The sequence below is a fragment of the Corapipo altera genome, unplaced genomic scaffold (assembly GCF_003945725.1).
Source record: "Corapipo altera isolate COAL_440 unplaced genomic scaffold, ASM394572v1 61281, whole genome shotgun sequence".
Classification (NCBI taxonomy): Eukaryota; Metazoa; Chordata; class Aves; order Passeriformes; family Pipridae; genus Corapipo; species Corapipo altera.
This window is the reverse complement of record NW_020884921.1, coordinates 4,046,338-4,066,394: the sequence shown is the minus strand read 5'-3', so window position 1 is coordinate 4,066,394 and position 20,057 is coordinate 4,046,338.

The window sequence follows — 20,057 nt, the reverse complement described above, 5'->3', positions numbered from 1 at the left end:
TCTTTCATTAGAATCCAAGAAGGACATGTTGCTTTCAAGACTAACTTCTTTTTTTTTTTTTTTCTTTTTTCTTTTTCTAATGTCATAGATTCATAGAATCCTAGAATGGTTTGGGTTAGAAGGGGCCTTAATGATCATCTAGTTCCAACAACAACAGCATTTTGCTTCTTATGTCCCTTTCCTCTAGAAAATAACCTAAAGAAACAGCAGTGCATGGTGGTGTATGCATTAAGGTTGATGTGAGCAGTTGTTAGTCCTAGATAAATTATCATAAACAGCCAACTATAAAACCAAAGAGAAGAGCAATCTAGATAACAAATGAAAACTAAACTGTCTTGTATAACATTTTTTAGAGGGATATAGAGGATTCATAGCTAAGAAAAAATAAATTTTATTTTCAGTAACCCAAAGGCCTTAATATTCAGAAGTTATTAAGGGGGGAAAAAAGGAAAAAGAAAAAAAGAAAAACCTGAAAAAAACTTCCAAACTCCTAAGTCCCCAAATCCAGTTCTTTTATTCTCTGTATGAAGTCTTTTGCCAGATAGAAATACAATTTAGTATTACAACAACACTGGAATGATCATAGATAACATATGAAAAAACCTTTTTCACACAATCAAAATGCTGGAGGAGATAAGTTATTCATCCTAAAGGCCCATTTGAGCATTCTCCTTGTTACACTTGAAATTAGCACTATGTTCTCCAGCTGTAATCTTTTGTACATGGTTAAGCCAGGCTTGGCTGTGTAGTTTGCTGTATGATGGCTTAGCAAATGCTGCCTTTGGGTTACTGCAAAATGTACATCTCATGTGTCCAGGCTGCACTAACATTGCACCATGGCTGATCCTGTTCTCAAACTCCTCATCAGCTCTGAGGCCCCATACAAAGTCTTTCTGTGAGAAGGACTGCTAAAGTTGAACGATGAAAGACTTACTCTGGCTATTTGTTGTAATGTCCCTCATACTTCCATATAATCCCTATCCCTGCTTTGCCTTGGCAAAATTGAGTCTCAAATATACCTGTCCAATAACAAGTATTAGCAATGCACTCTAAAGTTATCATGTGTTCTAAATTGTTTTCTGTCACTGAAAACAGAGATGCTGAGACAGCCCTGTTCTGAGCATGACTTAGTACACGAGATGATTAAATGTAAAATAACTTCTTCACTAGTGCTAAGATACAAAAGCATAACTTGTTGCTATATCCAAGACTTTATGTTTAGTTGCCAAAATTCCTGTGAACTTGTACCAGCAGGAGTAAGCCAGTATCTTTTTAATGTCCTTTTTTTAATCCTACAATAGTATATTACTGTTATTAATAATAAAACTAATATTCCTGCAGTTGCACATTTATCTTTACCACAATAACTGCTAACATAGGACTAGACAGAAAACTTGGAAATATCAATACTTAAAATTACGTATTTAGGGATTTTGGCTCCCTCTAGTGAAAAAAGGCATCAACGTTACGGTGGCGCATTGGCTCGTCCGTTCAGATATGAAAGGGAAAAATCATTCCAGGATTTTTAATTAATTCATTGCAGCGGCTCCAACTGCTACACAAGGCGATCAGTGTGGGACTTGGCTGACATAAAGTGTCAGTACTGGATGATCTTAAACTAAAAGACACCTACATTTTCCTAAGGAGAATTTTTAATTTTTTTTTCTGTACAAGTACATAGAAGGAAAAGCTGCTGTAAGATTGACAGCTGTTGGTGTGGTGTTTAGTTGTGGAGGTTTTTTTGTGTTTATTTGGTTGGGGTTTTTGTTTTTCTTTTTTTTGTGTGTGTATGGGGGGTTTTGTCATTGTTTTTATAATTTTTAACAGCTATTCCTTTTGCATTAAATTACATGTGAATACTCAAATAATAAAAAGAATCAAAAGAGGAGGGGACTTAGGTGGAGTGTAGAAAAGAAGGCAGAATTAAAAAAAAACCAAAATCAGATCCACTTCTGGATAGAAGTGGACTCTGGGTACACCTATTCTAGCAGCCTTAAATCAACTTAATTTTTCTTTTCTTCTTCCCCTCCTTTTTTTTTTTTAACAGTAGAATAGAAAAGCCAAGTGAGAGTGAAAAACCGAGGAATACAGCAATACAACATGTCTAAAGAGAGAACAATAACATTGTCAATGAGACAAGATAATGACTATTGTTGCCAAATGTTCAGCTGAAGAATGGCTTGTCAGATCTCAAGCTCTGTTGGTGTGGTTTAAACTATTTATTTCTCCTAGTTGACACAGCTTTGCTTAAAGTGATTATAATAAATGGCAGAGACACAAGAAGGTACCTTTCATGTTGTCTGAGCAGGAGAATTCTATTCTTTTTTGTAATTTGTCAAGATTTTTTAAAATTTCTGTTTTCTTCCTTTTTTAATTTTTTTTTTAAAGTCAAGGCATAAAAAGTAAAACCTCATTTCCAGTTTTCTGCAAATATCAAGAGAAAATAGGCCGTCAGGGGTTTTGTTCTTTTCAAGCCAACCTATTCAGAATTAAATAAAAGAACATTTTAAGCAAACATAATTTTTCACAAATAAGCTTTATTTTCAAACACAATAACTAGCCATCTCCAATATATTTTTCATTGTATTATTCAGGAATATAGAGAGTTTAAAAAAAAACAGAAGAAGGGTGAGAAAAAAAGACTAAATTCATTGCCTGTATGAATACCCTTTTTAATTTACTTTAGATGCATCTCAAGTAAATCCAGCTCCTTAATCTACTGTTAATTGTCCAAAGGCATATATCAATTCCAAAAGATGACTATTTGAAGGGTAAACAAGCATGGTCATTTTCTTGGCAGGTGCTCAGGTTTTTCTTTAATGGTGAAGTTATGGCAATTTATGTGTATTATGCAGGTAAATTGCTCTTTAATTTGGATATTTGGACTCCTTTGTAACATACATATATCAGAGTGTAATAAACTACCTTGAATTTGAACACTTAAGTGTTCACAGGACACAATGGAGAAAGTAGAAGGAAGTAAATGCTGGAATAAAAGTCCACAGAAACATGTATCAAGGAGAAAAGCTCAGAATTTCCTAATGTGGTAACTTATCTGTAGGCATTTCCAGAACATGTGGAACTGCTTCCAGGAAATGGACTGTTTGTTCTTCTGCACCACACAGGACTAAGAGTGCACAAACACAAGTGTCTAGGCAGGATTTTTCTTTGGGTGAGAGAGAAAAGCTTAAACCTGATTTTATCAGAAAACTGATTACCTAGTCTTAGGAAACTGCCTGTCCACAAGTGAAGGTGTCAGTAAGAAAGAATTCATTATGCCCTTTACCTGTGGCTGGAGCTGCACTTTTTTTTTTTTTTTTTTAAAAAGGAGAAAATTGATTGTTCTACTAGGAACTTGGGAAGGGCTTATAAGAATGTTGCAATTTGAAGTCTCAGATGATGAACTGCTCACGACAAGCTGTCCCTTTTAAGTAAAGGTGCAAGAACAGACCAGGGAACTTGGCATATTTTCTTCAGAGACAGAATGACAGTGCTAGGTTTTCCTGCTGTATGAGTAGGACTGAGTTCAACAGAATGAAAAGAATTTAGTAGGAAATAAAAGGTAGACCAACTGAAAGCTTTACCTGAAAAGAGTATCAATTTACATTTGCTGCTTAGCAGAGCATAATAGCTGTTGACAGTAGTATACGGTAGAGGAAGGTTGAACACTAAAATCAAGTTTGAGTTAGGTTTCAATGTAGTCAGTGATTATAAACATGCAGCAAAAGAAGTTTTTCTGACAGGTGAGATTTTCACAGTTAATAGAAATTAGGGAAGATGAAATCATTGTGTAACATACTGACGCTAGATTGTAAATTATTCAGTAAAATACTACAGTGGATTTTAAACTACTTAAGCCTGATGTGATTTATATGGGGTAGTGTAATAATTTCTAATAATATTTAAAATTTTAATGAAATAACTTACCCAAGGTGCTTTATTTTTGGCTAAACATTACAAAAAAGACAATTAATTTTCCTCTGTTGTTTCTAAGCTTCAGTTGTGCAGCTGAATTACACTTTCTCCATAACTGAGGGACTAAAACCATGTCAAGGAAGCTAAAAGTAGAGTTTGTGAGAGAAATAACAAAGGCACTATAGCTCAGAATAAAGAAAGGCAAATGTTATCAATGGAGAGTAACCAAAAATACAGTACTTGTGCACAGTGTAATAATTCCAGGTCTGTGGAATATTGTTAGTCGTTGACCATACATATGCATTCTCCATTCATTCAGAAAATGAGGCCTAGGTTCTATTAACAACTGTTGTTTAAGAAATAGGGAAACACATTGCAAACATTATTGGTGTTTATAATGGCCAAGTAATTAACTGGACAAATCTAAGAACTCTGAATAATTGTTGACTTGAGCCATGTGGGTGATATCTTTCCTGTAGTTAACCAGAGTAAAAGAAAATACAGACACTCTAATAATAAATTTAAGACAACTAGACTTTCTGAAACAGTCACTTTTGTCTCTCCTAAACAGAAACTTTTCCCTTTTTGTCTTCCTATGAAATATGAAACTATGAATTTTTAAAACCATGAGATGATGTATTTTACCTGATTTCTGGCTCTTTTTCCGTTGATACGGTTGTACTATAATTTAAAGGATGGAGCAAATGCCCTGTAAGGAAAGACTGAAAGAGCTGGTAGAACAGCTTTTGGAGAAGAGGGATGAGGAGCAATGCAATCACAGCTTACAAAATCATGAAAATGATGGATAAGGCACATACAGCAAGTACTATTTTTGTCAAGTCTTGGAATAAGAGGCACTAATTGAACTAGTAGGAAATAGCTAGGAAGAAAAGCATTTAAAACTTAGAAAACAAAGCACTTTTTTTTTTTCCTACAAAACTGGCAGTAGACTGTAGAGACACATAACATCAAGAAGTTCAAAAGGGATTTAAAAAAAAAAATCACAGACTAAAGTCTGTATTGAATATGAGGTGGAAAAAGGTAGGGATATACCCTAAATAACCTCTGTTTTTTACTGATGTCAGAGACAAATGGAGAAGATGGACCCCTATCCACATTCTTAATAACTCCTCTCCTTTTCTAAGGAATCCTTTGTTCTTGCACTTGACTTCCAACACACTTGTTTTCCATTGGATTCCTCTCCATCTTCTTCAGGCTGTCACATTGTCAGTGACACTGTTTCTTTCTCATACTTACGTGCTGTTTGACTGGGATCATCTACTCAAAAGCAGCCTGGGTGACCAAGAAGCCTGGAGCAGATGCCTAACCTGTTTGAAACACCTTTCTGCTACAGCAACAAACAGAATTGGCAGTAGGTAGATCTGGGATATGTGTGAAGAAAAGTGTGTGAAAATGTAGATCTGCTGTCTACTGATCTCTGTTCTTTATTTTCTATCATCTGCAGTCCATTTCTTCTACTTGTAAGCAGACATTCCCTGCTGCACCTTTTTTTTCTCTCTCCCCTGTAACATGAAGGTAGTTTGGGTTTTTCTTAGGGCTCCTTGACATCATAGAATAATTGACACAGAGATTTGAAGAAAAGCACAGTTAGAGCAGGGAACATGCTTGGGTAGAGTAGAATATACAGCCTCTTTGTGAAATTGTTGCATCATTAACCTTTTAACAGCTTACAGTCAAAGAACTACAAGGAAACAGGTCTAGGCAACACAGTAATTTCTAATTCTTCCTGTATGATATTGTATCTAAGCTCCAGGCTACTTGGAAGCAAAGGTATTTAGGTACTGTTTACATTTTGTGGACCACCTTATTAGTCCACCTTAGGATTCAAATATGACTTTTTTTCACTGAAAATGAATGGTCAACATGAAATAGGCTATTTTTTATATTAGCAATAGGAAGTAGACATGCAACATTTGGATATCTGTATAACATAAATCATGAAGTTTTAGGAGAGATTGAACTGATTTCATGTTGCAACTTATTTTCTTCCAGCTATACAGAAGTAAACAATTATCTTTGACTTTAGTATCTTAGCTTAGATCCTTCCATAGGTAACTATGTAGATTTTAAAATATCAAAGTATCTACACTGTGTCAGCATTTCTAAGAGAATGTCTACATAAAACTTGCAAAATAGACTTAATAGTGTTTCTTTGATTTTATAGGGGTTTTTTGTATCCTTGGATTAATATTTTGAAGACCTTAGTTAGATTGTATTTTGCACAAAAAAATCCCACTTAGATATTAAAATGGGATTAGAAATTGTCTTAATTTTGTTCTGTAGCTTCTCAGCTGAGAGCATCAAATTCCCTTGTGAGGGAAATGTCTTTCTTAGACAGTTTTTATTTCAAAAAGGAAGACTGATTATGGTTTGATCAGGAGTTGCACTACTGAGGTGCATAGCAGAACAGTCAACAGCAGCTCTGTTAGAGTGAAGCATCTGTTTGCTGTTTCAAAGAAATTGTCTTTTCAATTTTTCTGAGTTGAAGTTGCAGTGTTGGTCCCTACTCCTGGGGTTGCTTAACCCATGTTACATAGTACAATCACTCAGACACTGCCTAACCACCTTGGGACTGAAATTTTGAGAAGGTCTTCTGCACATGCAATTGATGTTACTGAAAGGGACATTTTGGTTTTCCTTCTCTGACACCAGCCTTGCCTGTTCACCAAGTTCATCTAACTCACTGACATGGCTCTTCTCTACTAAATAAATTCTCCAGCATTTTTTTTTTCAGTTAGATAGAAGTTAAGTTGTGGTACCATGAAGCTGAGAAGACGGGGAAATGAGGAAGAAGTGGAGCGTTTTCCCCATGGCTTCTTGCCTTGCTCAGCTCTACTTGAAGGTGCTTCTAAACACTTAGAGAGAGAATAATATGTCTGATCCTAATAGATATAGGCAAGGAGTAGGCATAGGCAGGCATTAAGTCTAGGTTGTTGATTCCTAGAGAGGAAAACTGAAAGTGTCTTGCTGCTTCATTTGAAGTTCTTTCTGTAGTTCAATATCTAAATCTCATAATTTCCCAATGTTTGCAATGATACTGTGAGGATAAAATGAATTTGACTATCTCAGAGGGCTGGAAAGGAGTCTGATGATATACAGTCATCAAATGTTTCTGTGATACAGGTTGTCAGGCTGCAGATAATTCTTTATCAAGTTGCCCCTAGCTTACAAAATAGTACGTTAGACCATATATACACTTCTGAACAATGGTGGCTTTTTGTAAATAAACAACAAAGTGATTTTACAGTGTTGCCAGTATTTCTGCAAATGCAATCTAGAGAATCAGTGCTTAAAATAAAGACTGACAATTTAATACTGAAACAGTGTGCTATATAAAGCCGAGAGAAATGCTGGTATTATGTTACCATGTTATGTTCTATAGAATTGATTTCTGCATGAGACATTAATAATCTGATTGGTATCCATAATGTGGCAAGATTTTGTCATCTTTTTCAAATTTGTTAAATGTCCATTTTCATATTATGTATTTAAAACACCTTGGAAAGAGAGGTATTATCTCAAACAAAACCAGGCTTTCAAATAACTTCTTCAAAGATGAAGGAGGAGTCATGTTTGACTCTCAGCAGTTTCTGATTCTTTGATTTCATGCAGTTAAGTGGGCTTCTAGGGCTCCTTGCTGATGTGAATATGAACTGCTTACCCTTCAGATAGGATTATATAGTTATGGTTTAGTTTAATTAGTTCTACAAGGAGCAAGGAGTTGGACCCAAAGATCTTTATGGGTTCCTTCCAACTTGAGATATTCTTTGACCTTGTGATTCCATGTGTACAGCCTGGATGTCACTGTTTTGTCAATCAACTGTAAGAAAAAAGTAAAAAAAATGCCTCTCCATAACCGCAATCAAGCACTTAACCACAGTAAAGGAATACCACAACTACTTTACATGCAAATCCTCACATAGTAGCATTGGAGATACAAGGACTCCCTGAAACAACATCTCAGCCTTGGCCTTATTGTTCACCATAACTGGTCTACTCTGGCCTCCAATCAGGAGGCCTGGAGACACACCATCTATAACGCTGCTGTCTCCTTCGAGAACACACGCAGGATCACTCTCGAGGAAAAAAGGCAACGCAGAAAGAACCGTGTCTTGCAGAATACACCATCTAAGGAGTCTTTCTGCTGTGCCTTTTGCAATCGGATATGTCTGTCACGTATTGGCCTCATAAGCCACCAGTGTGCCTGTAGCAAATGCGGATAGTGCCTTCCCAAATCTTCGTTCGCGAAGCCCAGCCATGATGAGCATTGGAGAACCTAAAACTTGGATTGTAGATCGCAAAAACAGGAAAAAGGATACTAACATGGCATACTGACAATCTTAGTTTACAAACATCTTGTTCCCATGCTGTTGTGTGTTTGTAGATAACACACAGCAAAGCATGTCCAACAGAAACACCATCATCATTCTGCTTTTTCTTGTTTCAGTGCTTTAAGAAGTAAAATAATGAAAAGTGCTAGGCATCAAAATGACTCCTGCTTATGAAGAGGTAGATCTTGACTTGCTAAAGAGCATATTCAGAATATGGAATGAAACAGAATGGAATTTTCAGATCAAGATAAAAAGTTACTTGCATTAATGGATAGTTCATCATGACAATTAGAAAATGCCTCAAAATTCTCTTCACTAAAGAGAACAAAGAATTTTAATTTAATGGCGTAATATAAATCCAGAGTATTTAGCAAAACAGTGCTAAACTTGCCAACCATCCCAAAATACTAATAGCTTTGCCTTTTAGTCTGTGTATACTTATTTCTATAATCTTTGTTCTGGAGAGTGTGTCAGGACACTCTCATCTTCTGTGACATCTTAAAAAGATGACATTTCATCTTGCTCAGCACTTTTTTTTTCTTTTTCTCTAGTCTATACCTATCCCTCTAATGAAAAGCTGTGGAGTTTCTGTATGTTAGGTGAAAGAGGGATGAAAGAAGGCTAAGAAGTCCAAATCATGATTTGTTCAGTTGCATCTCACAAACAGCAGCCATATGTGTTGTGTTTCTTTTCAGGGTAGCCTTACTACTTTTCCCAGTTCTTGGCCAAAAACCTTCTTCTTTATTCTTCTGTATTATTCTTGGAAGAAAGTAAAACTTTAAGTGCCTCAAGATCCTGTCTTACAAAAGTCTTTTGTCTCTGAAGGATGCTAAATTTTGAAAGAAAACTAGACTTAAAGCAAAATTACGTTTTTCTTTTCCAATTTTATTGGACAGGCTAAAACAGGTGAAACTTCTGACATATCAAGATTGATTGTCCACTGTGAGTTTTGAATATCTCCACTCCTGAATGAATTACCTACTGAAATGTTGAGACGTGATTTCACTAAAGGTAAGTTGCAAGGATGTGTTAAACCCAAATCAAAAGTTTCAAAATAGCATGCCCACAAGAGTCCCCATAGTCCCTTCCTCCTTGACCTGACTCCTCTGGAGTACAGCAGAGGAGATCCTTAGTGCAGATGATATAGCTGAGACACTGGAACAATTCTGCATGCATGTAATAATAGCCTGTTAAAGGAGAAACATGCAACTGGTCATGCCTGTCTCGTATTGGCCTTTTTAGCCACCAACACGCTTGCAACAAACCTGGGTAGAGCCCTTCCCAAATCTTCGTTCGCGAAGCCTAGCCATGATGAAAGGAGAAACAGTGATTTTTGAGATGGCAATGTCACGGATGTTCCTTTGTTACTAACATGCCTCCTCCTTATTTGTAAGTCTAGGCAAACCATCTCCTGCTCACTGCTGTTTAAAGCAGACATGGTCTTTGTAGCTGAAGTGAATATCAGCAGCTAGTCAGCTCAGAAATGAACCTAAAATACCTGTACAGGCCTCCAAGCTTGTTGCTAACCTTTCAAAGTCTGGGTGGCATTCTTTTTTTAAAATTCTGGATCTCAAAAAATAATATAATGGACTTTTTCAGAATTGCTAACATTTTTAGATCTTTTATAACAAAGTAAAATGTGTTTTATTAAAGTTAACATAACTTAAATCTTCCAACTAGTAGGAAGAGTAAGGATTTTTCTTCATGTATGATTAGTGAAAGTAATTTCCCTTTCCTGACAAGTAAATTTGATTTGTTCACCTTTAACTAGACCATGAGATAATTTGCTTTTTATGTGTGAGGGGTTTGTTTTGTTTTCTAGGAGGTTAGGTTAAGGCTGAGAAATCAAAGGGAGATAGATGGGAAAAGCATGTTAAAACTATGTGGGACCTCTTAATTGAACTCTTTAGGATCCTTTGCAATTCTGAGTGCCACATGTCATGAACACAGCTCTGCCCATAGAAACGAGAGACCCCTTGACTCTACAGACAGCTGATCCTCAGGACTGTTCAGCCAGTGAGTGCTTCCAGGATGTGTCAGATTGCTTCCATTGGATGGCAGCATTGGCAGGTTTTACCAGCACTGGTGGACTGAACTGGGATGGTGGAAGTGCAGGCAGGCATTTGTGCCTTGTGTCGCACAGGAGAGTAAGGCCTGGCATAAAGAGCTGGAATTATGTTTTAAGGCCCTCCAGCAAAATTCCCATCTGTAAAATACTAACAGAGCCTGTGAAAAGACATTTATGAAAACTGGTCTGTAGAAGTCACATAAGGTGCATCTGTCATCTGAGTGCAGAAACTTGTGAGAACAGCTCTACAGTGCTGTCATTTCTAGACTTTCCACAGTTGCTTATTTTTGTGGTATTTAGAAATGATAGCTCAGTGCAATTAGTTATTTTATCTTCAAAAATGTTATACTTTCCTTCACACCTCTGTTGCCTTTCTGAGAATGGCTGTGTTAAATGTGGAGCTTGGTTGACTGGAAGTAGAATCTAGTATTTTTCACTTTAGGGATTATTGTCTGAAGAATTTGTGAATTTTCTTCTGGGATCTCTGTGTGATACAATAGGATGATGATGCCCTTTATACAACCAAAATGAAATATTCCTGTCAGTTTGGTCAGTAGGTGGCATTTGAGTTCACTAATAAAGCTCAAAGCTTCAGGCAACTACTTTCAAATCTATTCCCATTGTGTCCTGTGAGTCCGTAAATATAATTTTTATAACCGTAGTACTGTCGATCTGATTTTATTAAGCAAATTTAATGGCATCACAAGAAATATAATTTACAATTTTCATGTGTAGCTCATATTTCTGAAGACTACTAATCTCTTTGGAAGCAGATATTATAACCTATGCAAATCAATTGTGTAATTTTAATTTTTACTTTCTTAAAAAGAAAAAAATGCAAACATTTTATACCTTTGCAATTGATTTATACCTTACTATACATTTCATTAGTAAGCAATTTTTATACAGTATGGTAAAGCTGATATTCAAAGTGGAATTTTTGTATTGACTTGAATAGTCTGTAGGCTAGTAGTAGTATGTTGGCATTTACTCTTAAACTTTAAAAGTTAATAAATTTATGAATGAGATGTCTCAGGAGCCTTCCAAGTGGCTCAGTTTGGAAATTACATGTTAAATCATTGAAATGGCGATTTTAAATTAATTGTACTCTGTGCCCAAAGAAATGCATTAAAATAGGTACCTGGTTCCTACTGGATTATAGATTGATTACTGGTATGCAAGATATTGTTTCAATAAGCTAAATATGGAGCTAAATAAGTGCAAGGAAAACTCCCTGGTCTTATCTAAATGCAAACATATATGGTTTTATAACCTATATGATCTCTGCATTGATGAGATTCACTTCTTGTTTGACTGCCTGAGCTGTGCTCTAAGCATTCTGTGCAGAAACCTGGAATTCTTCTCTGGTCAGCCAGGAGCTTTTTCCACTGAATTTTGTGTTGCTGATTTGCTATGTTCTTAACTGTGTTGCTGGTGTTCCAGTGTAGATTCGGACACCTCTGTTTTTTGGTAGGTTTGGACCATGGCTGGGAATTTATTTTATCTCAAACTGAAATAAATGAGACAAAAATTTATTGTTTTCCATGTCAAGCTTTTGAAGTTGTGCTGCTCTGCTGATAACAGAATGTCATATCTGCTTCTACGATTGTTTTTGGCTTGATGGATCATTCCAGCTGCCTTCTCTGCTGCTCATCATTGAGTCACTCTTGCTGCCAGCTGTCTCTGCCCACTCAGGACCCTGTACATCTTTGGCTAACATGAGCTTTATTATATTTGCTTTGTTTGTAATGCAGAATTAAGAAGACCTCAAAACCAACCACCTTTTATTTGGTGCTGAAAAATTTTTGATTTTGGTAGTAGTTCTGGCTTGCTCCTGTGTAGTTCCTGCAACACAGCACAATTAGCCAAAGGCAGGTCAAAAGCCTCTGGGTAAGAATCAGAGACTGAGGCAACAAAGGCAGCCTCATGGTTGGTGTCTACACAGGCTGCCCAGTGAAGGGGAGCCTACTGATGAAGACTTTCATGCTCCAGCTGCCAGAGGCCTCGTGTTTGTATACTCTGGTTCTGCTGGGGGACTTCAGGCAGGAGACTCCTGGAATGCATGGAGCTTAAGACCACCTTAGGAACTTGAATGTAAATGAGCCTGTGGGACCTTATGAGATTCATCCCAGACTCCTGAAGGAATTTGCTGATAGAGCTGCTAAGACACTCCTCGTGATATGGAAAAGGCATGGCAGTCAGGTGAAGTCCCAGGTGACTGGAAAAAAAGGAAATATTGTACCCGTCTCTAAAAAGTGTAGAAAGGAGGACCCTGGGAACTACTGACTTGTCAGCCTGACCTCTGTGCCTGGGAAGATCATGGAAGATCCTCCTATGAGCTCTGCTAAGGCACATGGAGAACATGGAGGTGATTAGAGATAACCAGCACAGCTTCACCAAGGGCAAGTCCTGCTGGACCAACCTAGTGGCCTTCTATGATGGAGGGACTACACCAATGGACAAGAGAAGGGTTACAAATGTCATTTATCTGGATTTCTCTAAAGCCTTTGACACAGTTCCTGACAACATTCTTCTCTTTAAATTGGGGTGAGAAGGATTTGATGAGTGGACTGTTAGATGAATAAGAAGGTGGCTGGATGATCACATCCAGAGGGTAGTGGTGAATGCTCGGAGTCCTGATGGACACCAGTGACAAGTGGTGTCCCTCAGGGTCCATACTGGGACCAGCGTTATTTAATATCCTCATTAATGACATAGATGAAGGGATCAAGTGCACCCTCAGCAAATTTGTAGGTTACACCAGCTGAATGGTGCAGCTTACACACCTGAAGGACAGGATGCCATCCAGAGGGACCCGGACAAGCTCGAGAACTGGGGCCATGGAAATCTCATTTGGTTTAACAAGATGAAGTGCCAGGTGCTGCACCCGGTTCAGGGCAAACCCCAGTATCAACGCAGGCTGGGGGATGAACAGATCAAGAGCAGCTCTGCTGAGAAGGACTTAGGGGAGCTGGTGGGTAAGAGGCTGGACATGAGCCAGCAATGTGCACTTGCAGCCCAGAAAGTCAAGTCTGTCCTGGGCTGCATCCAAAGTGGGATGAGGGAGGTGGGCAGGAGGTGAGGGAAGTGATTTTGCCCCTCTGCTCTGCTCTGGTAAGACCCCATTTGCAGTGCAGTGCTGCATCCAACTCTGGGGCCTCAGCACAGGAAGGACATGGACCTGTTGGAGCACGTCCCGAGGAGGGTCACCATGATTAGAGGGATGGAGCACCTCTCCTATGAAGAAAGGCTTAGAGAATTGGGTTTGTTCAGTCTAGAAAAGAGAAGGCTTTGGGGTGACCTAATTACAGCCTTTCAGTATCTGAAGGCAGCATACAAGAGAGATGGAGAGAGGTTATTATTACAAGTGACAATACAAGGGGGAAAGGCTTAAAACGGAAAGAGAATAGGTTTAGAACAGATATTTGAAAAAAAATCTTTACTGTGAGGGTGATGAGGCACTGGCACAGGTTACCCAGAGAAGCTGTGGATGCCCCATCCACGGAAGTGTTAAAGGCCAGGTGGGATGGGGCCCTGAGCAACCTCGTGTAGTGGAAGGTGTCCCTGCCACCTGTCAGGGGAGTTGGAACTAGATGATCTTTAAGGTTCCTTCCAATGCAGGCTATTGTATGATTCTATGAATTCCAAAATCTCAAAGCATGTGTATTTCTCTGTCATTCTGTGACATACTTTACTAGCTGTAATTTCCATGAGACATGGAATGGATGGAGGGAAGATAGCATCAAGTGAATTTTTCCATTTTTTCCCTTTCTTTTATATATTTTATAGTTCAGAAGTGAATGTTGTCTGTAATAGGCCAGGCACTAGGGAAAGAAAATACTGATTTAGATGAAGATTGACAGCTAAAAAAGATCTGCATGTTCAGTTGGTTACAGTCACTAAATAATAATGTGCTATTTTTATCAAGGTACATTAAGCCCCTGCGCAACTTAAAATAATGTGCTGCTGCTTGTGAAGAGAGAGTGTTAACTAGAAAAAAGCTTTAACTCCTTCTAAGAGCAAGTCTCTTTTCTATTTCTCTTCAGAAAATTGTTACTTCGCCCTTTATTACCTTAGTTAAGGATACATGTTTTTTTCCTGTCAATAAAGATAAAGGCTTTGTATGATGAATACTGAAAAATAATTGAGAATGGCATACCAATTCTATTCTTTCGCATTGGGTTAACACTGAAAATTTGGACAAAAATCCAGACTTAAAAATAATTATTGCTAGGAAGCAGTGGAGGGAAACTCTGCAAATGATGGAATGGAGTTTTGACAGATTCATACCAAATCAGGTATTGTTCAAGACCCACTTAGTCTGAGTGTCTTGAATCTCAATGTTAGTAGCTGATAAAGAGAACACAAGGTAGGTAGTTGAATGAATCTGTGGCCAGCTAAGATGAAGAGGTGAAAATATCACCAGAACTTTGGTCACAATACTCAGGTACTTCTGCTACAGAAAGATTTGCCATTCCTTATCTGAGCTGGAGGATTCTCTTTAGCTATTATTTGAAGAGAACTTCAAATGAATTCATAGATTACAGAAATACTTATGAACACTAAATGATTTCTTACAGATGCATTTATAATCTATAACCTAGTCTGTTTAAAGAATAACACTTAAATTGGAGTTAAAAAAGCATGGGGGGAAGAAAAGTTGTTTCTCTCCATGTGAAGAAGAGGTAGAATGAAAGCAACACAGGTTTGTGTGTCACTTGTGTGTTAGCTGCCCAAGGGTACTTTGTGTGTTTGCTTAATGGTACTTTTTATGTGTCCAGAGCTATTTTTTCCTCTATGATACGTTGCACAATGATAGCTTGTGGAGGTGCTTAGGGAAGAATGTTCTCTGTGCAGTCCCTGGAGTTTACTCTCAGTCCAATATCAATTAGATTTAATGAGCTTTCCAGAATATTGCAAAAACTGCTTTTTTCATAAAATTTATGGGGAAAAGGTGAAGATATGTATTTAATATGCTATTGAGGTAAAGATTTTTTTTTTGTTGAGTTGCTTTTTTACCTAAACTTAACTGCTGTCTTCATTTGAATTCTTAAGTCTTCAACTTTAAGACATCTACCTTTATTAGGCTAGCTATGTGTATCTGAAGGTACTGATAATATATTTTCACTGGTTCTCTTGGCTTTTTTATGTTGCAACTGATGGTCTAGTTACTGTTGCAGCCATTTCATTGCAGACCTTGATCAAATATTTGGTTTTTGAGCTGGCATATCCCAAGAGTCAGGCTTTTATTTTTATCACTAGTTTTCTGAAGGGGAGGAAATATGTGATACATTTCTAGGGACAAATGTTGCTGTTTACCACTGAGCTACAGTTCATTGCAATGGGAACATTTTGAATATTAGCCTAGTTGGCATCATGAGAAGTGCTTTTAGTAAAGAACCTGGCAGTAGTTGTATGTAAGATCATCTGAATTTCAAGTAGTATTGTAAAGTCCAAGAAAATGTGTGTCTTCTTTTATATTTATGTAAGTGGACTTATGATGTAGCTGTCATAGGTTTTACTAAACTGAAAGAAAATATGTTTTGCAATGTTTGCAATGTGTTAGATTCTTTTGAACCATTGAAGTTGTTGACTTTTGAGTTGGTGTTCCTTTGCCACATTGAAGTATAAAGTATTGCAGTTTTTTTGTTGTTGTATTTTTTTGTTTTGTTTTATTGTTGATTTTTTTGGGGGGGTGATAGTTGGTTTTTTTTCAAAGATGCTTTCAGTATTTTTATGGTAGGTAAGTGTCTTGTTTTAAGCAGGCAGCATAGAGACCATGGTGATTTTTGTACATTTATGTGAGCCAGTTAGCCCACTGGCAGTTAACACAATTCTTGATGTTGTTTAGGCAGTTTGTTTTTCATCGAGGAACTGGCTTCCTCTTGAAAATGGAATTAGAATTTTGTTGTCATGGCAACAGATTTACGTACTTATTTCCCACAACCTCTACTTTCTATGTTGCTACAGTCTTGGGGCTTATTATCCACTGAGTTTTAGCCACTGATATTTCTCAGAGGAGGAAGGCAGCTTTCTGCTTGGTGTATATCAAGACTTTAAGTCTTTATTTCTGATATATAACTATACAGTTTAAATTAGATAAACATGTTTAACAAGAGTCAGCTGTTACATTATAACCTGAGTGTTCTAATTAAAAACTATACATATCTACTAAAACACATATCTATTAAAACATATATCTATTAAAACCATATCCTGTGATTTTCCTTTGTGGTTGAAACTATTCGAGTTTAACCACAGAGTTTGGATGAAATTGTAAATGTGTTACTTAAATGGAAAGTAACATGGAGAATGGGAGGAGATCATGCTGTATACAAATACTTGAAATCTGATGTCATATTTCCAACTCATAATACTCAGGAAACTAAAATAGTTTGTTAATTTCCAGAAATCAATAAAATTTTACGTCCTGTCCTGAATCAGAGGCAAATGGTAAGCAAATTAATGTGTGAGATGAAAGGGGAAATTATTATGCATAACAGCAAACAGAATAAAAAAAGAAGTAAGAAAAGGCAAATATCTCAAACTGTAAAGTACCAGCAATTAGAAGGCATTTCTTAGCCTAGAAGAAACCCAGACTAGGAAGAATCCATGCACTACTCCCACAATTGCCTTGAAAGTAAGCTCTGCAGTGAAGCCCCAGTGTGATAATCTAGAGCTCTAAGAATGTGTATGTCTTATACAGTAAATCTGTGCCACGTTTACAAAACTCTACATGATTGAACTTGCTCAGAGCTGCCTTAATGAGTAAGTTGCTACCTAAATAAATAAATAAATTATAAAGGGACAATAGGCCTACGCTGCAGATCCCATCTCTGGAGGATGGATCTAATACTAATTATGTATCACATACTGTGATTGAGTTAAAAAGAACCATACATTTAGCCAGTTATTTAATTTTCTAGCCAGGTAGTTTCTTTCAGATGAATATTTTATTTTATTGTATTTCTTTTTCTAATCTGAAATCAGTGCTGCCTATGGAAACACTAGATTTGTCTGATATTTAAGAAAACGTATTGTTTATGTAACAAAATCACACATTGCAGGCTCTCTCGTAGGAGTATTTTGTTTCAGTATTTTGTTTTTTGTCTCTCAATCCTTCTAAAACAACATCTGTTATCAGACTTTTACAGACCAAAAAGCGGCATTTCCAAATTCTACACACTGAATACTTCCATATTGTGGTGAGATTTTTCTGAATTATCCATGCAAAACATGAATAAAAAAAATGCTCACATTTTTAATTATAGTAGTGTAATGACTTAACTTCAGGTTGAATCTGTTTTAATCTTTATTTTATTTTGTATCCAACCATGTTTTAACTTTAGAATCTTGTCTATAATATTGGGCTTTCCATGCCTGATCAGTTTTGTGTTGTTGTTGGAGCATAGAGGATTTGAATAAATTAGAGGAGATAAGTGCCAGGGTGCTGGGAAAAGATGCCATTAAAATGCTGAAGTGATAATTAAAACATTTTTCTCTAAATTTTTCAATTTACAAGACTCTAAAATGCCTCTATCTTTGATTTTTTTTTTCTCCCTGTCTATAGATCTTCAAACAAAATTATCTCTCTGCCATTTAGCATATATAGAAATTCCAGTCTCTTTTTCCTGGTAAGTCTTTCTAATAGCAAGACATAGGTTTCATCTAAAATTTTGGGCTATTTTGTTATTTTGGAGAAGCAGGACACAAGATGCAACTTTTTTTGGTAAGCTGATTGAATGCTGCTCCCCCCCTAGATGGGTACAGGAGTGTTCTTACCATTTTCTTTACCTTGTCCCAGCCTCCAGGGGAATAAAATATTGATTCAACCTCATTGATAAGAATTTTTTTGCTCTGTTAGATTTAATTTGGAGAAATAAATTAATTTCTTGTTAGTGAGGGGATGTCTACATTAAACATATACCAACTGTATGTCCACAGGCACAATCAGGAGGACCTTCTGCTTTAATGCCATTCTGTCAGGAACAGAGACAGCCTTCTCCCTTACCTTGCATTGGCTTCAGTGAAATGTGGACACACTGTGTCTGGAGAGTTCACTCAGTTGCCTGAGAATGGACTGAGCCAGAAAAGGAAAACTTTCTTTTTCCTGAAGGTTATTACACTGATCTGACCTCCTGCATGGCTACACAGTCACAATTACTGATGCTGCATGTGGGTCAAGAGAGAATAATATCCAGGCTAAACAGAAAAGATAGATGTAGCCTTTTTAGAGATTCAAGTTAGGAAGCAGGGAGCTGTGGTTAGTATATGTATATGAGTTAATTTTAATATTACTGAGTACTACTATCTGGGTAGCCAAAGTAACCTACATTTTAACACATGCTAACATCTGAATATATGTTGAGGGAAATCTTTGTATAAGATTTTCAAAAATATCTTGGCTTGTTTTATCTTTGGTTATACCAGTTGACCTTAAGGACAGTGATCATATTTTCATGCCAAAATGCAATGGGTCATGACTAGTGACTCATATAAGTGCCCAGAAGACTACATATGACATTTCTAAATGGGCTACCAAAAACTGGACATCAGAAAGGGAGTGGGGATGTTTAGACATAATTGCTCAAGGCATGGCTTTAGATGACAATCTTACCCTCTAAGGGAAAATGTAAGAGTGGGTGTACTAATTTGGACCAACTTTACTCCCTCAGAATTGTTTTCCAGCAGGATCAATGGAAAACTACTCATAAGTGGGTCAGTGAGAAAGCAAACATCTAATACTTCATCCGAGTAGTGTTCAGCCTCTGACCATTTCCAACTTTGCGGGCAATCTACTTAATAACCCAAAGTAAATATTCAGTGTTCCTTTGAACCCATAGAAACTTGTTTGCACCCACAGCACTCTTATGTTTTTCTGTACTCTATAACTGTCTCTGTTAATTTTCTTTGAATCTCACCCTTAATTATTTTGCTTGAAGTTCCCTGGAACTCATAGTAGAGGAAACTGATTTTTTTTATCTCATACTACTATTTCTTGTTTATACAATTCCATCATTTCGTACCCAAATTATCTCTTTTCCAAACAGAATAGTCCTAGCCTGGTTGAGCATATCTCATATATAGCTGTCTCAGTCTGAAGAGACTGGAACGTTTGCTAAAGAGGATGAGTTATGAGATAGACTAAACTTCTCTCTCTCAGCAATTGTAAATTCAAAATTAAGGAGCTTTAATCGAGGAAGTGTGGAAAAACAGAAGAGATAACAACCCTTTATTAAAAGATATATGTATGTTGGCAAAAACAGTAACAGGACACAAAAAACGGAGACAGTAGTCCTAGAAAAAAACCAAAGAAACCAAAAAGTCTGAATGAATACTTCTCTGTCCTTCAGCGCAGTCCTAATCGTGGCCAGCAGGGGGCGCTGTTGGGCTCTGGCGGTCACCACACAGGGAGGGGTCTGGGGGGTGGTCTCAGGTCGCGGGAGAAGCCAAAAAGAGAATGGGGACCCTTCCCCCAATGGAAGGAAAGGGGAAGGGAAGCAGTTCACTCCCACGGGACTCACTGTTGTCCTCAGATGAAGGTACCTCCCTTCTTTCCCCATGGGCATGCAACTCTCCGATGAAAACACAGCAGATCCGGGCTGGAGACAAGAGACAGCTCGCAGGCAAGTTGAGGCCAGTAGTCAGAGCTGACCAGGACGCGAAGCCAGAAAGCCCAGCCTCCAGGCCCCCTCTCCAAATGCACGCACGCAGACCCCTGT